Source organism: Macaca fascicularis, chromosome 12 (assembly GCF_037993035.2).
Source record: "Macaca fascicularis isolate 582-1 chromosome 12, T2T-MFA8v1.1".
Taxonomy (NCBI): domain Eukaryota; kingdom Metazoa; phylum Chordata; class Mammalia; order Primates; family Cercopithecidae; genus Macaca; species Macaca fascicularis.
In genome coordinates, this window is record NC_088386.1 from 43,413,248 (window position 1) to 43,435,307 (window position 22,060).

A 22,060-nucleotide genomic window follows, 5' to 3' on the forward strand; every position below is an offset into this window, starting at 1 on the left:
TATCTTTGTTTCCTCTTTAACCAATGGTTAATCTAAAGTAAGTTACATAATTCTCTCAAAGATTGAGGATTTTTTAGTAGTGTAATCTAAAGCATTCTTATTATATTTGATTATGAATTGACTTTTCTGTAAGTTTGACGCTATTGTCTGCCTGTTCTTTCTCAAAGTTCTCTTGTTCTATTACACTCCCAATTCTGTAGCTCCTTGCCACCTCAGTATTCATTCTGCCCATCCTTTTTGTGTTGCTGTTTCTCAGAGTTTAATCCTTAATGGAATTTTGCTCTACATACCCTTCCTGTTGAAGTAATCCCATCTCATCTTCACTTTTTATCTAAGTGTAGGAGATGTCCAGAGTTATCTTACAGATTCCGATCCCCCTCCTGAGCTCCAAACTTATTTATTAGTCATCTAGGAAACGTTAAGTATATGTCAGAACTGGGAGAAGAGATGCATAAGACACAGTCTTTACCCTAGAGGATTCATAGCCTACTGGGAGGAGAATTATTAGTAAACTAGCATTTATGCAGCACTTGGTATCTATGTTACAGTCCCTTGGGATAGCAGAAGAAGCTTTTGGAGTGGGGTCAGGTAATTTTTCCTACAAGGACACTTGAGGTGATCTTGAAGGATGGATGATTAGGAGTTCACCAGGTAAATAGAGAGGGAGGAGTATTTTATGTTTTCACTGTCAGGCCTGGTGAGTTTGCTCCCTGGTGGTGAGACAGCTCAGTATGGACAAGTTTTCCAAGGCCTAAGAACAGTTAGACAGTAGGCCCAGGGGAGTCAATGTCATGGCCAGCAAAATGGTATCAAGCATTAAAGCCAGAGGGTTAGAAGTGACTGAGAAAACAGGGGAGTTAATAACAAACGAAATACATGACTACTCATTCAAAGCAGTATATGTAAGGGAATGATTTAGACTAAGACTCTGAAAGTGGCGTGTGCTGGGTTTGTCCTTTTCAGTGATACCTGTTTTATATTGCCGTAGTCATCATGATAGATTAAAGCAGTGCTTCTCCAGCTTTAATATGCATAGGAACCACATGGAGATATTGTTAAAATGTAGATTTTGATTTGTTAAGTCTGGACTGGGGCCTGAGGTTCCACATTTCCAAGAGGCTCCCAGTGGTTCAGGGACTCTACTTTCAGAAGAAAGAGATTAAAGGAGCCAAGAATGGCCGAATGCAGAGGAAACAATTTATACAGGCACCTGAATAATTGTTACGTGTTTGAGGAATACAGATTAGTTCAGGACACTGACATCTTAAGGCATATATGGGGGATGGAGCAGTGATGGGGGGATGAGTCTGCAGAGGTGGGGTAGGGGTCAGGTCATGAGGGGCTGCATTTGCTAGGGAGTGTTAACTTCATACCAAAGACTGTGGAAGGGCCATTTTGAGCAGAAGAGTTCTATTATCATTAATGCTTTAGAATGAAGAGATGAATTAGGTTTTTAATCAAGTTGAGTTCAAAGTACTTATGGTCCATTCTGATAGGAATATCAAATAAGTAGTAGAGGTAGATCTAAGCTGGACAGAGAGATTTGAGTATTCAGCCAATAGATGTACAGCATGAAATCAACTAGGCAGAATGGGGAATGAAAAGAGACCAAAGATCTAACTCTGGGGAATACATTTTCAGAGCAGGGAGAGAAGTTAAGGAAGAGCTTGTAGAGAAGACCAAGGTGCGTCCGGAAAGGTAGAAGGAAAACAAGTATCGTTTCATTGTAAGAAATCTAGATGGAGAAAGTATTTAAAAAAATGTCAGATCTAATAAGGTAGAGCCTGAAAAATCACCACTAGATTTGTCAATTAGGAGATTATTTGTAAGTTTACCAAGAAACATTTCAGTAAAGTAGTAGAGACAAAAGCCATGTTGTAGGAGACGAGTAGTGAAATGTAGATGAGGAAGTGGTTTCAGCTGTGGTCTATTACTTTTCAAGAAATGTTGGTTAAGAAGGGATATAAAGCGATATAAAGCGGTGGGGAAGAAAGCCAGAGTCGAGGTGTTTCTGTGCTTGAGAGTTGGGTTCAGGAGAGAGCTTACAGAAAGGGGAAAATTAAAATTGAAACCATTTGGGGCCAGAAACTTGGCTGCCATCTTCAACGTGTTTTTCATACGGTTCTTCAAAATCCAAGCAATTACTAAGTTCTGTCAATTTGACTCTCCATGTGTTTCTTGAGTCTATACCTGCTTCCTTCCCGTTACCAACGCGTTAGTTCCATCCTTACCAACTTGTGTCTGGACTCTTAAGTGGACCTGTTCCTCCCTTACTCCAGAAACAAAACAAAGCAAACAAAAATGCACCAGAGAAACAGAAAACTTCCCTTCCACACTCTTTGCTAGAAACCGTGGAGATTACAGAAACTAAGGGATCTATGAAAATGTACAGATCTGCCCCTGACAGTTAACTTCTTAAAACCCCTCACTCACTTCTTGTCACTTACAAATGATGAAGGTCAAGTTTTTTTAACATGACACGCAGCGCCCCCAGGTTTATTCTTTTCCAGCTTCATTTCCTGCTACTCACTGCCTCCCACTTTGATCTTACACCACTAAAACTTCTGATCTTTACTACCCTTGTGCCTTGTGCCTCTACACTCCACTGATTTTGTACTTCCTGCAATTCCTGTGGGACACCTCTATCTCACCTCTTCCCTAGCAAGTTGTTAGGTGCTTCTTTCTGTGTTCCTGTAGCACCTTACTTATTTACTGATTGTTATACTTTCTACATTATTGATACTTTCTCTACTTCTCTCTCTCCACGTTAAGAACTTAACAAGTTTTTCTCATTCATCTCTGTATCCTCCATGAGTGGCTCAATGCTGTTGTAATTGGCGCTCAGTTCATGTTCACTGAAATGTGAAAAGAGTTATACAAGGAGGTAGTGGCATTTGACTGGACCTTGGAAGAATGATAGAATGTCACCAAGTTCCCTTTGATGGGGAAGAGGATTCTATACAGAGTGGCTAGCATACGCAAGAGCTTTGAGGCAGTCAAGATGATGATATTTATAAATAATGCTGAATACTCCTTTTGGACAGGAGAGAAGAGGTAGAAAATGTAATGGCACGTAACGTTAGAAAAATAAGTTGGGCACAGATGAAATGGAGCCTGAGATGCCATGTTTTAAGATTTTTCTTTCCTTTTTTCCACTGTAGCAATGGGCAACCTTTGTGTATTGTTAAAACGTAGAAAGTAACACCAACTCTTGAATTTTGAGGAAAGGTTCTGTATTTTCTGTAAGTATCTGATGTGGATAATCTTTTTTTTTTTTTTTTCCCCAAGATTTTAGTCATTTTGGTTTCTGTTATATTTAATTTCATTTATTTATTTTGAGACAGGGTCTCCTTCTGTAGCCTAGGCTGGAGTGCAGTGATGGGAACATGACTTACTACAGCCTCCACCTCCCAGGCCCAAGCGATCCTCTCACCTCAGCCTCCTGAGAAGCTAGGACCACAGGCATGCCACCACACCTGGCTAATTTTTAAATTTTTTTGTAGAAATAGGGGTCTTGCCATGTTGCCCAGGCTGATCTCCACCTCCTAGGCTCAAGCAGTCCTCCTGTCTTGGTCCCTCAAAGTGCTGGGATTAGAGATGTGAGCCACCATGCCCAGCCTTTATTTTTTTTTCAGTTTCCTTCCTAAAGATAAGATGTTTTGTGTTTGTTTTTTCAGTTCTCTTCCTAAAGATTATAGCATGTTGCCCATTTTGGGTATAAGTACTTTCTGTCATTGTTCTTTCATATCTTTAAAAGCAGTCCTTGACAACTTCTAGATTTCTCTCAGAGATAATTATTTAATAATGTACCTTGCATTATTTTTTTCTTTAATATTAGAAAATATTCTAATACTCTACTTTCATATTCCTTAGAGAACTTTCTACATTTGTTTCCTTTCTACATTTGTTTCCTTTTGGCTGGTAACTTGGTGTTCAGAATTGCTTGTTGAAACTGGTAAACCTGGAGGTGTTGCTATACATATGCTTTTCCAGGTTATTTGTGAAAGTGTCGAAATTGATTTTGCATCATTCTCAAGGGAGACTGACTATTCTTCCTTGATGTTTGCTTATTCCCTTAAGCCAATATCTAGTTTATGATTGCAAGACCCTCGCAATTGTGTTTGGGTGTGTTTAAATGTGGTGTCATGAAGTTGTGGAAGGAAATCCAGGGATTGAATGTGTTTGGGGAACTGTTAGACAAGATTAGGTTAAATAGGGGAATAACATATAGGGTAACAGCCATTGAAAAGCAGTGTGCCTTTTATTTTGTTGCTGTGGAGAAAACAGAAAGCTGTGGCCTATGCTTATGCTCTAGTTGAAGGGAGAATTCTATATATAAATCAACAGTAAATGTTACAATATAGTTTATATTTAAATGCAAAATTGCATGAGAAACCAGATGAATACCAGCTGAGTAACTAAGAAATCCAGGACAAAGAAAAATCAAGAGGCAAAGTAGGCTGGAAAGCTTCATGAAGGAAATGGGACTTCAGTGATCCTTGAAAGATGAGTTAAAATCTATATAGCTGGAAAAGTGGTTGTGGTGGGGGGTAAGAAGTTGCGGGGAAGGCAAGGGAAAGGGCATGGACTAAGATAGGGTGGGACAGTGAGAACAGTATGTTTGCAGTGTAGGGTTTAGAACTGGGTTGGGAGGGTAAATTATTGCTAGGTTATTTATGTAGGTCCTTGAATGTCACAGTAAAAGAGTTGGAAAGGTGTTTGGGGCTGTATGAAGGAGTATAGGCAGGTGTTCGGGGTATATGGGAGGATGTATGAGGAGGGGGGATATGAGGTATGTGGGGGATGTGAAGGTGTTGTCAGGTGTGTGAGAGGGTCTTAATGTGGTATATTCTCTAAAGCAAAAGAAAAAAATTAGTAGAGTGAAAAATGTCTGACGTATAAGAAAACCTTCTATACCATAAATGCCTATTAGTCATTGTGATTAGCATAACATTATATTAAGTATTGGCCTATTTTTTCCTCTCTTTAATATTCTACTTGGTCATCTTTACTTGTTATTAATTTAATAAAAAATGCTACTTTCAATCTGAAATAACTCTGTGTATCTGCCCTTTTTTGATTTAGTCTTTGGGTGAAGTATACCTTGCCAGAATGCTGAATTTAACATGCCACTTCTGATTTTTCTTGTTAGAGTGTTTGAGTCTTGAGAGCAGATGTCACATTTCGTACAATTCTTTGGCCTGTCTAGTACCCTGTGGGCTGCCCAGTATGAAGTTGGCACTAAATATTGGAGATCTATGCGTTAACCCTTACGTCTTCAGGCTTGGTAACCTATAAAGTCAGTATGCAGTAACTCTGAATATCATAGATAATTGTCGTGAGTCTTTTAGTTGCCAGAACTGTTTACCCTGATTTATCTCATTTCATTCTCCTGTTTAATCCACTGACTATATCGTGAAGACGACCCCATTTTTCCTTCTTCCCTTTTAATGAGTTTCCTTTTTCATTACTTCTCAGTACAGACTGCTTTCTGCATATGTGCCATTCTTTTCCCTGAGTACCCTCTTCCTTCTTTATATACTTCTTTTTATACTTTCCAAATATAGCTAGAATCTTTTTCATATACTGCTTCTATGAAGCCTTTTTTAATTAATCTTTTTTATCCCTTTTAGTCTTTCTTCACATTCCTCATGTATTTTGTTTGCCAATAAGCTATAAATTATTTTCAATAAATTTCTAAATTCTTGATATGTTTGATATTCAGAATGAATTGCAGATTCCCCAAGGGCAGAAAAAGACTCTTCTATTTCTTTTGGTGTGTTTCCATAATGTTTTGCATATTCTGAGCATTTAGATATGGTTATTGTTACAAGCTCAGTCTCCTCTCCTGTGCCCAGAGCTCATGTGTGGAAAGGTGCCTGCCCTGCTATATTAAAAGTACTCTGGTTCTCAGACTTGATTTTTTTTTTTTTTAAATAATATACATTTCCTAGGAAGAAATTGTTTTTCCTTTCTCTTTGTCAATGTTGAGTAAATGCCAGTGAGTTAATATATTAATACGACTAAAATTAGTAGTTGAATACGCTTTATTCTGCACTTAGCTCCTGCTAATAATTTTCTTTGCATTTTAATACCTAAATTCTAAGAACCTGAAGGGACATCAAGAAATAATTTAATTTGATCTGCTTTTAGGTCGTGGTTTTATTCAAATAAGAAAATTTGCAGAATATCTAGCCTAGATGCCTCTGCATTTATGTAGATGTGATGTATAAAATTGTAAGTACCTTTTTATTATCAGATATATCAATATTTTGTGAAGAAAAAATAAAAAGAAAGAACATGCTATTTTCTCTATGTTCTAGCAAGCAAAAGTGTAGAATAGCTGCTCTTATGCCTTGCACTGCCTTTTCAGTTTCAGTGGAATTGAGCAGATATATATTGAAAAACTCATTGTGTGATATTCTGAGGACTAAGTCCCCTTGTTAGCCATCTGTTAAGATTTCATTTTAAAGACAAACTTGCCTTCTAGTCTTTGGGGTCACCTAGAGAACTACTTAAATTTTCATCTTCTTGCTCTTCTTTTAATTTACATCTTGTTAATTTTTCTTCTCATTCTCTTCTCTTGTTTCCTTCTCCCCTTTGCATTCCTTATGACTTGATTTCATTTGTTTGTTGGTCTTTGGCATGAGTAGAAGAAAAATAATTTGTTGAATGCCTACTGTATTAGAGATTTTTATTTATGAAGATTGCTTGTTCTCTGATGCAAGTTATTTTACCCAACATAGTGACAGACCTGATCACGTATTTTCCATTTTCTCCTTTCAGTTAGCATTGAAAATATGGAGCCCGTGGTTTGATACATATTTACTTTACCACAGCAAAATTTTAATGATTGATAGCTGACTTCTTAAGTGTGTTCCACCTGCCACTTTTGCATCTACCAAAAAAAGTCATACATTATTTTTTCCACATTAGCCATAGTATGTAAAGCCCAATTAAAAGTAAGCCATGCCTTGATGCAAAAAGCTTATTACGTCTTAATGGAAAGTTAGTATCATGGATATTCAATGTGTTGTGTAATTGATTTAAAGCATTGATAGCTTACCTTATGTTGTGCTTCATATTTTCAGAATACTTTTCAACAGAAATTTCTCTCTCTTGCCCTTTTTTCAGTCTGGCAGCAACAGACTGCAGTGGTTTTTTTATTTGATGTTTTGGTTTATCACTGCCACTTGTGAAAATTCAAGAAAGTTGTCATTGATGTATTTCTTGGCCCATACAATTAAAGAAGTATTGGCTTGATCTCTTCCTTTGACATACATGTTACTAGATGACCGTGGTAGAAGTCTGTGGTCCCTGAGTCATTTTTTTTGAACAGGATTTGTGGTAGATGTTTAAATGCATCCTTTCTGAAAATTATGATTATTTTTTTTTTCTTAATAACACATCTTTTAACTCCCAGCATTTTATATGCATTTAGTTTTACATATAGATATTTTATGAGTAGAAGTTATACTTGTCTTTCTGTAGTTTCCAGGATTTTCTTTTTCCTTTGTTGGAAGTAGCCATTACTTTACCTTCTTGGAGGCACATTTTAAGTACATGGGAGAGAAAGCAATAAGAAACATTCCAGAAATTACTCCAGAGAGTAATTTCCAAGTACAGAATAAGACTATTTCTAGGGTAGGCAAGGTGGTTTATGTGTTCATTTGTTTGACACTTGCATTGGAGACATTCATGGTAGCTTATAGTTTTCCTTGAAATGTCCACGTATATTATTTGTGATGAGACATCTTTTTAGATTTTTTAATTGGATGAACTAGTTGGTACAGCATTGAGGAAATGGTTGAACAGATAGAGTGGCTGTGTTTTAAGAATGCCTCATATGGCATGGGTTATAATGAGGTCATTGGGACAATCAGTGGAGTGTCTCGAGTGGTGCTACAAAAGAAATGCAATGCAAGCAGCAAATACGAGCCAAAAAATGAAATTTCAGATTTTTTAGTAACCACATTAAATGTTTTTAAAATAAAAATAATTTTAGTAATGTATTTTATTTAACACAGTGTATTCAGAATATCATTTCAACGTATAATCAGTATGAACATGATTAATGTGGGGTTTTTTTGTACTAATTTTTTGGAATCCAGTGTGTATCTTGTACTTATGGCACATCTCAATTCAGATTAGCCACTTTTCTAGGGCTCTGTGACTATACATGGCTAATGACTACTGTATTGGACAGCTAAAGTCTAGAGCATTTAGTGAAATTGTGATGATGCCAGGAAATTGGGGAAAGCATAAGAGGAGCAAATATGAATCTCTAAGGTAGACCTTGTGCAGGGAATTCTATATGAAATGATATCTATATACTTTTGGGAGAGAGTCAGAAACTGATGTGAAATGAAACTTTGATGATGGTGAAACCATTTGGAAGATGAGAATGGCAGAGATTCAAAAGAAAATGAAAATAGGAAATGGCAGAACTTGACAATGGTTAATATTCTGTAACAAGGCCAAAATATAATAGTTGGTTATCTTTTTAAGAAAAACATCTTTTTCATCCAAGGGCTTTTTAGCTTAGGTTGTGTCTACATAGCGTGGAGGAGAGAGGTAGTTATTCATGAAACACAAGAGAAACCATTGAGATCAGCAGATAAAATTGATTGCAGAGGAATAATGTGGCTAGCAGGGTGGCATGGAGGATGATATATACTAATATAGTAGAGAGGAAGAGTCTGAGGTAAATGATTGATTTTTATAAACTAAGAACTGGACAAAGTTCTTGGTGACTTAAGAGCAAATGAAAGATTAGGCAGAATACTGTATCAGAATTTATTGCTTTGACAGTGAAATAAGAGGACCTAGTGATAGGGACTTTGGTCACAGTATATAAGTGGTTAAGAGCTCATGCACTTAACTTTAATCCAATCTTGACCACCTAACTGTATTTCTTTGCAACTTACAATTATCCAAGTCTCAGTTTTTTCATCCATAAAATGGGCAGAAACATCTGCTTCATAGAATTACGTGGATTAAATGAGATTATATATGTAGCGACTTTGACTAGTATGACACATCTTCCTGTTATTTCTCTTAGTTTAGGATGTCCAGAGGGGAAAAAAGAGTTACCATCGTGTTTTCTTGGAATACATGTTTATACCACATCTTCTAAGCTGTTACCGTTAAAGCAGTTTTCAGAGTTCAGCTTGGTGAAATCTCTTGATTAGTAGTTGATGAAATTTCCTTATACATAATTCCTATTAGGTGAAGAAAGAAGTTTCTAAGTCTCATTTTGTGATTGGTGTTGATAACGAAAATGAGGACAGACGTCTGGGATTGAATCTCAGCTCCACCATATAATGACCTAATCACTTCATCTGTGTAGGTCTTAGTAGGACTTGAATTGAGTATTTCTCCAACTGTGGTGTGAGGACCTCTGGCATTAGAATCGTTTTGGTTGTTAGATAAAAATTCAGATTCTTGAGCTTCACTTTAGGGCTGCTGAATCAATCTCTGAGAGTGGAGCCAAGGAAGTTTTATTTAACACTGAAATATAGCTGTTGCATATCACATCCAATTGGAGAGCCACTAGAATGGATGATTCTAAGATCTGATTTGGTTCAAGATGAATCTGCTACTCACTGTATTAATCTAGAGTAGGAGTTGGGTAGGAATAATAATACCTATTCCTGTTTACAACGTAGGATTGTTGTGGGGATCAAATAAAGTATTTTTAAGTTTGCAAAAGTAGGATTAAGTTAAAAGATATTTGAAGTTTAGACTCCTGTAGATTGTGACATCTAAAGGGCAGTGACTTTTCTGTACTAGGTGAATCTAGGTGGATCATAGTTCCATTAAGTAGTTTTTAATGACAAATTTCCTGTCTACCAAATTATGAGCTTATTTTTATCTCTTTCATCCACATTTAATTTTTTGCTTCTTTTTCGTTGTGTAGAGGTGAAACAGGATTATAGACGTTGAAACCAGATGGATATATAATTTGAAATATTAATATCTGTTCTAATTTTTAAATTTAGAGGTTGAGAGTGTGTCAGTATTATAAATTTTTTTCTCACAATCTCTGTAACTCATTAATCATTCAAGGTAGATTGTTCTGTTTAAGGATTATCTGTAATCTACCCATAATACTCTTTTTCCATCAGTTAACCCCTTCTGCTCTCAATTAACGATAAAACCAACCCAGAACAAAAAGCCACCCTACCATGGGTGTACTTTATGGGGATAAAATACAATCTCCCATTTTCTCCATTTCCAGAGAGATATATATGCTCTCTTATTGAGCAGTGTAACTACTTTGTATTCATTACAGTGTTTCATGCTTTAAAAATTTTTGTTTAATCCTACACATAACTAATAGAATCTCTTTTTTCCCCCCATGGAAATAAAAAAGCTGCTTATTAAAAATGCAGAGCCCCAGATAAACAATACACTTAGAGATAATTTCAGTGGGTCTGGAATAGGCCTGGAAGTCAGCATTTTGATGATTTTGATGGAGGTTGTACACTGTGAGAAACGTTGCTCTGTTTCTTATTACCTCCAGAGGCATAAAGATGTGGGTACTGGCTACATAAAATAAATTAGGAATGGTATGCTTCCAGATTGAAATGAACAAATAAATTGTACATCAGAACTCCATGTATGTTGGTGTATGTTTTCCATAGGAACTGAAGATGATATTAACACAGATGTCAAATGAAGGGACAAACCTACCATCCACAGGTTACAAATGTTTAGTATTACAGAAAACATTTTTATAAAAAGGAAGATCATAGGACACTTAACCTCTCAAAGTTTATACTTCTCAGCCTTCCCTTTTAGGTTAGCTTCAGGGATCTAGAAACATTACCATCCATTACAGAAAACTGTTAAAGATTATGTGGCACAATAAAGGGGGAAGCAGAAGTAGAATAGACAGTGTATTTCTGTTAAGAAAAGTACTTATATTAAGAAAAACTATTGAGCTTTATTGTATACGGAGTACTGTGCTCTTGCAAGCATCTTCTACAGCACTAGTGTTCACCTCTTAAAAGCATTAAATGATACTGGCATTGTCTTCATTCCCTTCAGTCCTCAGTTTTTGGTCCTCTTTCCTCTTCCTCACTTAAACAGTCTACTCACTGTTATTCTGTTTTTGTAATTTGTCTCATGTTTTTGACTTCCCTGACTTCTTGCTTTTCTTTTTTATTGTATAGTATAATTACAAAATGAATAAAATAACTTCTAAAAGAAAATTTAAAATATATATCAAAAGTGAGCAAAAAATTTAAATTTGGTTTACTAAAACCCATTTTCTTTATGCCAGTGTTGCTGTTTTTTCTGTTAGGTATTTACCCCCAAATTATGCATTGAGGCATAGCCATAAATTGCTTCTTTATATTTTAAAAATGCTAATATTAAAGGCTGAGATCTTGGACTGTGTGGCACCTAGGGACATAATTCTCATCAGCCTATCACTGTCATTCACTTCATCAGACTTAAACAAGGGCTTTTAACATCTGTAGATATTTAAGTTCCTCTTGGGCTTTTTCATTGCAGTTGTTTCCTCTTCTTAATTTGTTTTTAAAAAGCAGAAATGTTCTTCATTAGAAATTGGGGCAGGTGGATGAAAGTGATAAACAAGAAGAGGATATGTGAGTTCCACTAGGAATTGGTCTTCAAATTTAGTGGAAGGCCAGGGATTAGAATTGGTGACCCCTGACTCATCTGCCAGCCAGCTGCTTAAATTGAGAGCAGTTCTGATAGATACAGTTGTTCCTTCTGTCCTTTCAACTGCATTTTGTCTCCTTTTCTTCTGTGTGTTGCTCCTGTCCCTTCCCCATGTCCTCAATGCACAGATACGCCACTGAGTTTGAAAAGGGGTAACTGGTAGCCTTATTAGTAAAGATGCTGTGTCTCTCTATTCTTTTACTTTCTTCTACACATGTCTTGATCACAGAATTTTATGCTCTGGGTAGACCTGAACCTAAAAGTTGGACAACTGTGGCCTTACTTAGTTTTTGGCATTCCAAAAGTAACTTTTAACGTGGAGAAAAGTGCCCTATTATTTGAACTTTTTTGAATCCTCTTTTGGTATATTTCAGTGGCCCACTAGTAAGAATTTTTTTGTCTTATGTTTAAATGTTTCACTAATAGAAGACTGGGAACAGTTCCTAATAATTATTATGGTTCTGTGGATCTCTGTTTTTTAAGAAAATGATGGATGTAAACATTTCTCTGTGGAAAGAAACAGGGGAATGACATTCAGGATAGGCTAACAAAAGTCACGACGTTTTTTTCAAGACATTTGTTTTATTAAAACATAAGCAAGGTGCATGCTTTGGCAGCACATATACTAATATTGGAATGATGGAGAAAACAGCATGGCCCCTGGTCAAGGATGCCATACAAATTCGTGAAGAACATAAGCAAAGATATATTACCTTCTTAATTTAACTCTTCCACTATTGAATTTAAAGTAAGGAGTTTAACTGTATTCTTTAGTTCTACTTTTCCTGAACAAAAAATTTCCTTGACTCTTTGCTTAGTAAACAGTTTTTCTTGTTTTATTAGTTCACATAGATAGCAAAACTTATCAGTCATTGATTATTGTTGAAGTAAACATGACTTTTCAAGTGAAAGTTGTATTAGTGAAGTTGATAAAATTTGTAAACTAAATGTGAGTAATAGGCTTTGCAGATGTTTATATGAAAGCTTTCTGTTTCTGTAGGGGGCTAGTCTAGACTATGTTGTCCATGTTCTGTGGCTGTGTCTTATCTATGTTCTGCTGTAACTTTGATCCTTTCTTTAAACTTTACATTTATCATGCTGCTTTTTTTACTCTTAAAACTATATTTCTCAATTACTGACTATACAGAGAAATATGAATGCTTATAATAAAAGCTGTTGTCTGTTGTGTGTGATTTTTTTTTTCTGTTAAATTATGAGGGCAAAATCTATAGAGCTACTATTAAAATAATTCTTTGTGATAATTAACATAGGACAGAACTGTCTTTTTGTTAGATTTTAGGCAGTGTTAATATAGCAAGACTATAAAAGTGTCAGAGGAAAATTTTTTATTTTGGTTTACAAGACAGAATTAAGCCGGATTTGGAGGAAATATTTTAAATTGTAAACATGAAAGATTTAGATTAAATATACTTTGGAATATTAAACAAAAACATGTGTGTGAATCTGATTATTCCTGCTACTCCTCTTTTATAGTACTTAATGTAAGCCAGTATCGAAAACAATTTTGGTGATTGTTGAAAGGTGTTGGGTTGAGGTATTTACCTTTAAAGTGGACAGACATGACTTTCACAAATAAGACTTTTTTTTTTTTTTTTTTTTTTTTTTTATTAAGAGGCCAGGAACTATGAACTGGATTTAGATATTTATCTGATTTAGAATGTTTATCTGAAATTTTTGGTTGCCTTTTCTCTGAGTTTGAGGGGAAGACTGCCCTTTTTTTGTGTTACAGTGACTTAGAGATTTTTAGAGAAAGGTTTTTTTTTTTTTTTTTTTTTTTTTGAGACGGAGTCTCGCTCTGTCGCCCAGGCTGGAGTGCAGTGGCCGGATCTCAGCTCACTGCAAGCTCCGCCTCCCGGGTTTACGCCATTCTCCTGCCTCAGCCTCCCGAGTAGCTGGGACTACAGGCGCCCGCCACCTCACCTGGCTATTTTTTTGTATTTTTTAGTAGAGACGGGGGTTTCACCATGTTAGCCAGGATGGTCTCGATCTCCTGACCTTGATATCCGCCCGTCTCGGCCTCCCAAAGTGCTGGGATTACAGGCTTGAGCCACCGTGCCCGGCCGAGAAAGGTTATTAAAGTTTTTCCTAGGCTGGGCATGGCAGCGCATACCTGTAATTCCAGCACTTCAGGAGGCTGAGGTTGGTGGATTGCTTGAGCCCAGAAGTTTGAGACTAGCCTGGGCAACATGGCAAAACCCTGTCTCTACAAAAAAATTAGCTGGTATGGTGGCAGCCACCTGTAGTCCCAGCTATTTGGGAGGCTGGGGTGGGAAGATCAATTGAGCCCAGCAGGTTAAGGCTGCAGTGAACTGTTGCCATGCCACTGCACTCCAGCCTGTGTGACAGAAAGAGACCTGTCCAAAAAAAAAAAAAAAAAAGTCTTGTCTCTTTTTGGAGGAAAAGGTAATAGTTATAGAAAAATCATATAAGCTTAACTGATTATTTTAATTTTTTAAGAGTTTAGAGATTAGTATAATAGTTTTTTGGGAGTGGACCATATGGTAAATGTATGTTTTTCAAACTTACTAAATGCAATCAAACTGTTTTCAGTTAAGAAGTATTTGCAGATTAGAGATGATATTTTGCTTTTTTCCATTTGATTTCATGAACTGATAACTGTTTTTCAACTTTGCCTTACTCTGTTTTGTGTTGCTATTACAGAATACCTGAGAGGAGGTAATTTATAAAGAACAGAAATTTCTTCTCTTATATTTCTGGAGACTGGGAAGTCCAAGATCAAGGCAAAGGCATCTGGTGTGGGTCTTTTTACTGTGTCCTCACAGGGCAGAGGGCAGAAGGACAAGAGACAGCCCACTCCTTAAAAGCCCTTTTTATAATGGCATTAATCTCTGACCTAAACACCACCCATTAGGCCCCACCTCTCAATACCAGTACATTGGCAGTTAAATTTTCGAAGGGATAAACATTTAAAAACATAGCAAACTTTTTCAAGCATTTTCTCAATGTTTTACTCCACTCCATTATCTCACCTATTAAAAGGAAGTTAGGGATGGGGAGAAAGTGGTAGAAAGAATGTATCAATGCCTGAGATAGTTTGATGTTCAAAGAGTGTCTACTTGTCTGATGTGAGTTGAGGCTAAAGAAGAGCAAAACTGTGGAAAGCCCTGTAGGATTTGTTAAAGATTTTGATTTTAAGGCCAAGGGTAGTGGGAAGCTGTTGATTGGCTTTAAGTTGAGATAGTGATTTGATTTTGTTTGCTTTAGTAAATTGACTTCTGGATGAAGAACTGATTGGATGGGATAAAATGGAAGCTGGGAGACCAGTTAAAGAGGCTGTCACTATAGTCCAGGGAGAGATGTTGGTGACTTGAAGTAATAACCTTCCAGTGATACTCACATTCTTTACAAAACTAACTTAGATTTTCTAATTCTGGTGCTTATGCCTTAAACCTCTTCCCTCATGTTCTTTTGTTGTTGTTGTTTCAATTATCTATAAATTCTCATTTGACAAGCTAGATAATATGGTTTTATTGTTGTACTGATTAAGAGAGCTAGTGTGAATGGGTGATTTCTTTATGAGCAGTATGAATTCCTTTATACAGGATTTATTTACTTTGTAACGTATCATTACTACCTACCAACAAGAAGCTGTTATGGTTGCTGCTCTGTATTATCAATCAGTGATGACTAGTAAGCATTTTTTAATTAAAAAAATTTTTTTTATAGCAGATTCTTGCTATGTTGCTTAGGCTGATGTTGAACTCCTGGGCGTAATTCTCACACCTCTGCCTTCCAAAGTATTGGGATTACAGGTGTGAGCCCCTGTGCCTGGCCCCAGTAAACATTTTTTAATGGCAACTCAGGATACTTCACTCATTTTTAAAATACTTCTTTATTAATCTTTTTATTTTCTAAAGTCAGTTTTAAGACAAAAATCTACTCTTTCCAGAGGTATTAACATTATTTTAAAAATAATAAAGAACATTGATAAAGATGTATACTTGAAATTCTCTGTCTTTATGATCTTCTGGTTACTTACCTATCATTCCTTCCTTCCTTCTCTCTTACCTTGCAAGATAAATTAAAATAGGCCTTAGTTGAGTTTTAGAAGTATTGAAAGATTTGTGAATTCTTTTATTTTCTACTTTTAGTGTCTTTTGAAAATTGAGCTCATTTTTCTCTTCCTTTCAAGAAGTTAACGATTTCTTAAACTTTGGAATTAGTTTTTTACTATTTCTGCTTAATACCAAGGTGTCAAAGTGCCTGCAACTAGTATGCCAGCATTAGATATTTGTTGAATGCATAAGATGCTGTACCTGTGTGAAAGACATAGTGTCCTCTAAGATTTCTTGTAGCATGTCACCAGAATAGATTTCAAACTGTCCTGCCCAGGGGTAGAAGGGCTAGAAAGGGTAAAAGTTTCTCATCCTGAAAGGAAATCATTGGGCTCCTATTTTTCCCTTTTTGTTTAATGGAACTCTATTCCTTGTATAATGTTATAAGAAGCTTACTTATATTGATTAAAATGAGAAAAAAGCAGGTCTTTTCTTAAAACCATTTCCCCTACCCCCTTTTTAATTATTAAAAAGGCACAGGGAAGTTGAGGTCTAGAACATTTTCAGGCTTTCTTGGCCTATCCTAGCAAAGCGGTCCTAAATGTGGTCCCAGGTGCTATTTAGTTGAATGATAAATCCGAAGGTTTGTGATTTGCTCTTTTCCTGGTTCCTTTTATTCTATATATACTTTTTGTATTTAGGAAAATGAAGTTTTTTGTTAGTTGATTTTAAAATCAGTGTCTTTGTTCTGGGCTACCAACCAAATAATAACAATTTGAAGTATATTTCTTGCCCACAAGATGTCATTTCTTAAGAGTGTTAGAACAGTTACCTTTAAAGATGAAATACTTCTTTGTTCTGATGCCTTCATATTGTATTTTTTCTGCCTGTACATCAGTGTGTCTGTATCTGTGACTTGAATTTTTTTTTCTTTCCTTTAGGTCTTTTTGGAGAAAACATTATAATAGATGTTAGTTATTTAGTAATTGAATGCAGGTTAGTTAGCATCCTTTTTTTTCTCCTCCTCTCTAGAAGAAGGTGCATAGTTGTGTGTGTGTGTGTGTGTGTGTGTGTGTGTGTGTGTTTTAGATTGACAGGGCCTAAAATGTTGCATTGCCAATACATACATTTTATTTGAAAATTTATTCTTTTTTCATATATCTAACTTGCCTATCAAAAGTCTTAAGTTTGTGAGAGGATAGGAAAGAAAGATGCTAACTAACGTACATTCAATTACTAAACTAAATAACAAAAAGCCCTGTGTACAGTATCTTCTGTATCTAGAGAAAGGTTTAAGAAATGAAGTCCTCTAAAAATATCGTTAATACAAAAATGTACCGTTTGTATTGAACTGGATCTACAATTTAAGTGAATTAAGAAATAAACTATAAAGAATTGTTTTAAAAAGGCAGCTGCTTGTGTCTTTTATGAAAGGAAATTCTACCATTAGAAATTTGCCACTCTCTTTGGGACTCTAAAACTTTTATGTTGAGGCATTTTAAGACAGTGATTTGAGAAATTGATGGAATTACTCAAATTTTGGTCTGTATCCAGGTAGATGTATATTTATTTGGAGCCATCTATGTGGGGATAATTAGTCATTTAAGTGTTAACAATATCAAAATACATTTTAGGTGCTTGCCTTTGTAATTTGTCAGGAATTAACATTAGAAGCCCTTAAATAAGGCTGGATGCAGTTGCTCAGGACTATAATCCCAGCACTTTGGGAGGCCCAGTGGGACGGATCACTTGAGGTCAGGAGTTCGAGACCAGCCTGGCCAACATGACGAAACCCTGTCTCTACCAAAAATACAAAAATTAGCTGGGTGTGGTAGCAGGCGCCTGTAATCCCAGCCACTTGGGAGTTTGAGGCAGGAGAATCGCTTGAACCTGGGAGGCGGAGGTTGCAGTGAGCTGCTAAGATTGGGCCACTGCACTCCAACCTGAAACAACAGAGTGAGACTCTGTCTCAAAGGAAAACAACAACAACAGAAAGAAGTCCCTAAGTAACTAGTGATTAAATGTTGACTTCCAAGTATTTTTACTCTCCTTCTTACACATGCCACATGCACATTGTCTAATGCCACAACATACAATGTTTATATTTTTAGTTTATTCTGTGCTAGTTGTGCTTTTAGTTTAGTAATAGAAATATATTACTTTAGTTGGATGGAATCTTGTAATGTTTTGTCAGACTGATAGTAAGTACTAAGTATGGGATATTACAGAGAAGAGGAAAAAAATTTCTGGGAAGAATGCCAGACAATGTTTGTGTTTTCCTTTAGAAGTGATTGTTCGGTGGTGGGAAGGGGCTTAGTTTAAAAAAAAAAAAAAAAAAAAAATTAAATTGACAGGGCCTAAAGTGTTGTATGGCCAATGCAGAAATTTTATTTGAAAATTTATTTTCTTTCTTCATTTATCTAACTTGTCTATCAAAAGTCTTTTGGGACATTTTGGACTTTCTGCTAACTTTTGAACAGTGTTACTTTTCATAATGCTTAAAAGCAACCCAGGGCAGCCAAATAGGAGAGGTGACTGCCTCTAGGATGTGTATCAATACAGAAGAGAAAGGCTATCAAAAGACTCAATGTGTTTATAATTGTACGGAAACCAAGTAGTAAAATGAGTTTTGTTTGTTTGTTTGTTTTTTGTTTTTGAGATGGAGTTTTGCTCTTGTTGCTCAGGCTGGAGTGCAATGGCATGATCTCAGCTCACCGCAACCTCTGCCTCTCGGGTTCAAGCAATTCTCCTACCTCAGCCTCCTGAGTAGCTGGGATTACAGGCATCCACCACCACACCCACCTAATTTTTGTATTTTTAGTAGAGACGGGATTTCACCATGTTGGCCAGACTGGTCTCGAACTCCTGACCTCAGGTTATCTGCCTGCCTCGGCCTCCCAAAGTGCTAGGATTACAGGCATGAGCCACTGCGCCTGGCAAAATGAGTTTTCAAGTAGGAAAGAAACTACGTAATACACAAGAATTTTAGATTTTTTTTTTAATACTCATAATCTTGCTTCTTAAAAGTTGAAGCGACATAATTATGAAAAAAACTGTTGGTGATTATGGCCTGTTAAATGATTCTATATCAATTGTTATTTAAGGTCATTATGAATTATCAGTTTACCATCTTTTACTGTATTTAAAGCTACTCTTAATACGTATTGTTAATTTTCTTCATTAGCTGGTTTTAAATGACCAAATATTGCTTTGATGGAAATGTTTGTCATGAGGTTTTTATGCTTTGTTTTATTTTTGTTCAGATTTCTCACTCTTAACATTGCTGGTTCCTCAAAGGTGATTTCACATTATCTTCATAGCAAGCAGAAGTGATCCATTTTTACTCTTTCTGTAACAGATTGATGTTTTATTAAAAAGAGGGCCTGCATCTTCCCAAGTAAGATAAAGCACTAAAAAAAACCTTAATGTAGGTAGTGTCTTTTCAGTGTAATTGACACTTTTAGGTTGGATTTAGTACGAACTAGTAGGAACTACTGTGTGCATGTTTGTTTCCTTAATCTGTCTATTTTAGGAGCTCTGTTCTGACTTTGAGAATTTACCTTTTACCTCTTATTCTTCTAAATTTCTGCCTGATTTTGGTTTTTGTGCATTCAAAAAAATAGCCTATAAATTCTGATTCAAGTATTGGCCTCTAGCTGCAGTCACCATTATCCCTTCTCCCCGCAAAGAAGAACATCTAATATTAGAAATCTGTTTTGCACAGTCTCGGTAAAACTTGTACTTACTTGTACCTGTTTTGATGTAATTCATCTTATGAGTTAAGGCCAGAGAACTGCATAGAACTATTTTGATCTGAAAACCTGGGCATTTGTAGATACTCTACACATTTTGTAGCTGTAGGCAAAAATAATTTTCTGTTGTGTGTTAGGTATCTTTGAAGATATGTAACTTATTCTGGGCAATATACAGTATATGTTTCGTGATAGTAAGACTAAAATATTGGAAAAAAAATTACCAATGAAGTGAAACATAAGATAAATATATATAGAAGCAAGCTTTGTTTTCTCAGAAGTTTGTAAGATAAAACATTTAGAAACAGCTAACTACCCAACCCAATAAACCAAATCATTTTTATCTTTTGCTTTCTTATGCTTAGGGAAAACAAATAAGGGACTGTGAAAAGCAAAACGTTCTTCTGTGTATTCTAATTTGACAATCCTTTTAATACCTGTGGCCATTTAATCAGCATAGATATTGTATACCTCTTGTTTTTATTTATATTTATTTATATATATATTTATATTTATTTATTTATAGTGTCCTGAGTTTTGTTCTGTTCCAACACAGTTTACTCATTAATCTTTAAAATACTACCTCTATTCTTTTAATGACTTCTAAACCTCTCCTGGCTATACCCAGTACTACAGAATATAGAATGCTCTAGTCCAGTGAGGGCAGTCTTGTCAAACACTCTGGTTATTCACAACCCTGTTTATTTGGTCTTCATCTTCCCTACCTCTGTTCAACTTATAGTTCTGTGTCTCCTTAGTAGCCCTGCTTTAGTTTCATTTTCTCTGTAAAGCCCTCTTTTTTCTTACTATTCTAGGCCTTGTGAATTGTTGATTTAGTGCAAATTTAACTGAATTCCTATACTGTGCTAGGCACTGATGATACTTCATCTGTATGTGTCCAGTATTAAGCAAAGTTTTCTCTAAAAAAAAATTTCTAAAAAAAAAAAGTCATCTTATATTTGAATCCTTACAAAGTTTTTCATATTTTGAGCTCTCTCAATTATTTTGAATAGAAGTATAGTATTTGGAGAAGATAGATGAGCTTGAAATGATGCCAGTCAGTACTAGTTTTAAAAGTCTGTAGAGGTTTCGTGAGGGAATATATATAAGGGTATAGTAAAAAGTTTAAACAAATTAGAAATTGTTTGTGGGCAGGGAGTTAACACTCTTATAATTTGTTGTGAAAAAAGCCTTTAAAATCACTTTTAAAAGAGATATGTAAGAAGTTACATCGTGAAGATCATAGTATGTACCTGTAGAACAATTAAAAAACCAACCATCTTAAAATCATGTGAATGGATATTTGTGGCTTGGAAAAACATTTTCAATGATGGTATTATGACTTCCAAAAGTATTGTTTCTCAGAACGACTTAAATGGAAGTAAAGATTATTCACTTCATGATACTTACAGATTTCTCAGAAAGTAATGAATGATACTTCTGGAAGATGTAGGTAAAGTTTGAATAAAGTTATTTTGTAAAATTTATGTGCTTTGTGATTTTAAAACATTCATAAGACTAAATTAATAAAATTATATATTGGACTGTGTGATATACATGGAAAGGTTTGTATATTTCAAATTGGTAAAAATTTTAAAAAAGAACTTTTTATTGGGGAAAATTGGGAAATCCTTTGTGTTGAGGTTTGCCTGATACTCATTTATTTATGGTAGCTTGCAAATTTCTGGGCAGTAGGATGATTATTAAGCATAGTGAGAGAGTGTTAAATAATACTTACTGAACTAATAAAATTCTGTATACATTTACTTATTGATGCCACGAAAGATTATACTATACCAGAATTTTCCAATTACCTAAAATCCTTTTGTGTAGTATTTTTAATACTTTAAAAAATTTATACTGTGAGATGTTTTGGAATAAAACCATCATTCAATTTAATCCACCTTCTGTAGCTGATTCCTTGGACTTGTGGTTTGTCCCCACAGTGGCAGGAGTAATGACATGTGAAAGGGAAACAAGAATTGCTTTGTAAGTTGGATTTATTACATTTGAAACTTCATTAACTCTTTCCAGAGGACTAAGTTGCCTGTGGTAGGCACAAGTGTTGGAAAGAGATTGTTTCATACCTCTTTATACTATATCTCAATGAGTTTTTGATGGTTTCAGACAGCATTAGAATATTTTTCCAGAAATTCCTCAAATTTGTAAGTTCCCAGAACAATTCTTATTTTTCTGCTTAACATTGGTTGCATACATAGGAGAATTGTGATAGGTGAGCTAGTCACAAGGCTGTGAAAGACATTGTCATCTTAATCAGAAAAAAGTGTAGTGAAATTGATAATTGTAAAAGATTTGAATTTCATCCACCTGTTTCAAAGAGTAGAGGGAAAACAGTAGTAGTTGGTTGGTTTTTATTCAATTGTTGTAATGTGTTTTTGCATTTTATCATTCGTTAAGTACTGTTTGTGTTTAGAACTCAAGTAAGATGGATAGTCTTAGACCCTAGTGGCATTCTTTTTTTTTTTTTCTTTTTGGAACATTTGTTTTACATTGATTTAATTCAAAGCTGCAGACCACAAAAACTCCTTAATGCCAATGATAAAATTGTTAGATATTTCA

The 22,060-nt window shown here is 35.5% G+C and overlaps 1 protein-coding gene and 1 non-coding gene across 3 annotated transcripts in view; both read left to right on the top strand.

Moving 5' to 3' along the window:
• ACVR2A (activin A receptor type 2A) overlaps nt 1-22,060 on the top strand; it is an 84,236-nt gene that overhangs the window by 21,014 nt on the left and 41,162 nt on the right. The window lies entirely within an intron of this gene.
• On the top strand, nt 12,297-12,399 carry LOC123568133 (U6 spliceosomal RNA). The gene has a single exon (XR_006691356.2). It is a non-coding gene; the product is annotated as a U6 spliceosomal RNA (small nuclear RNA).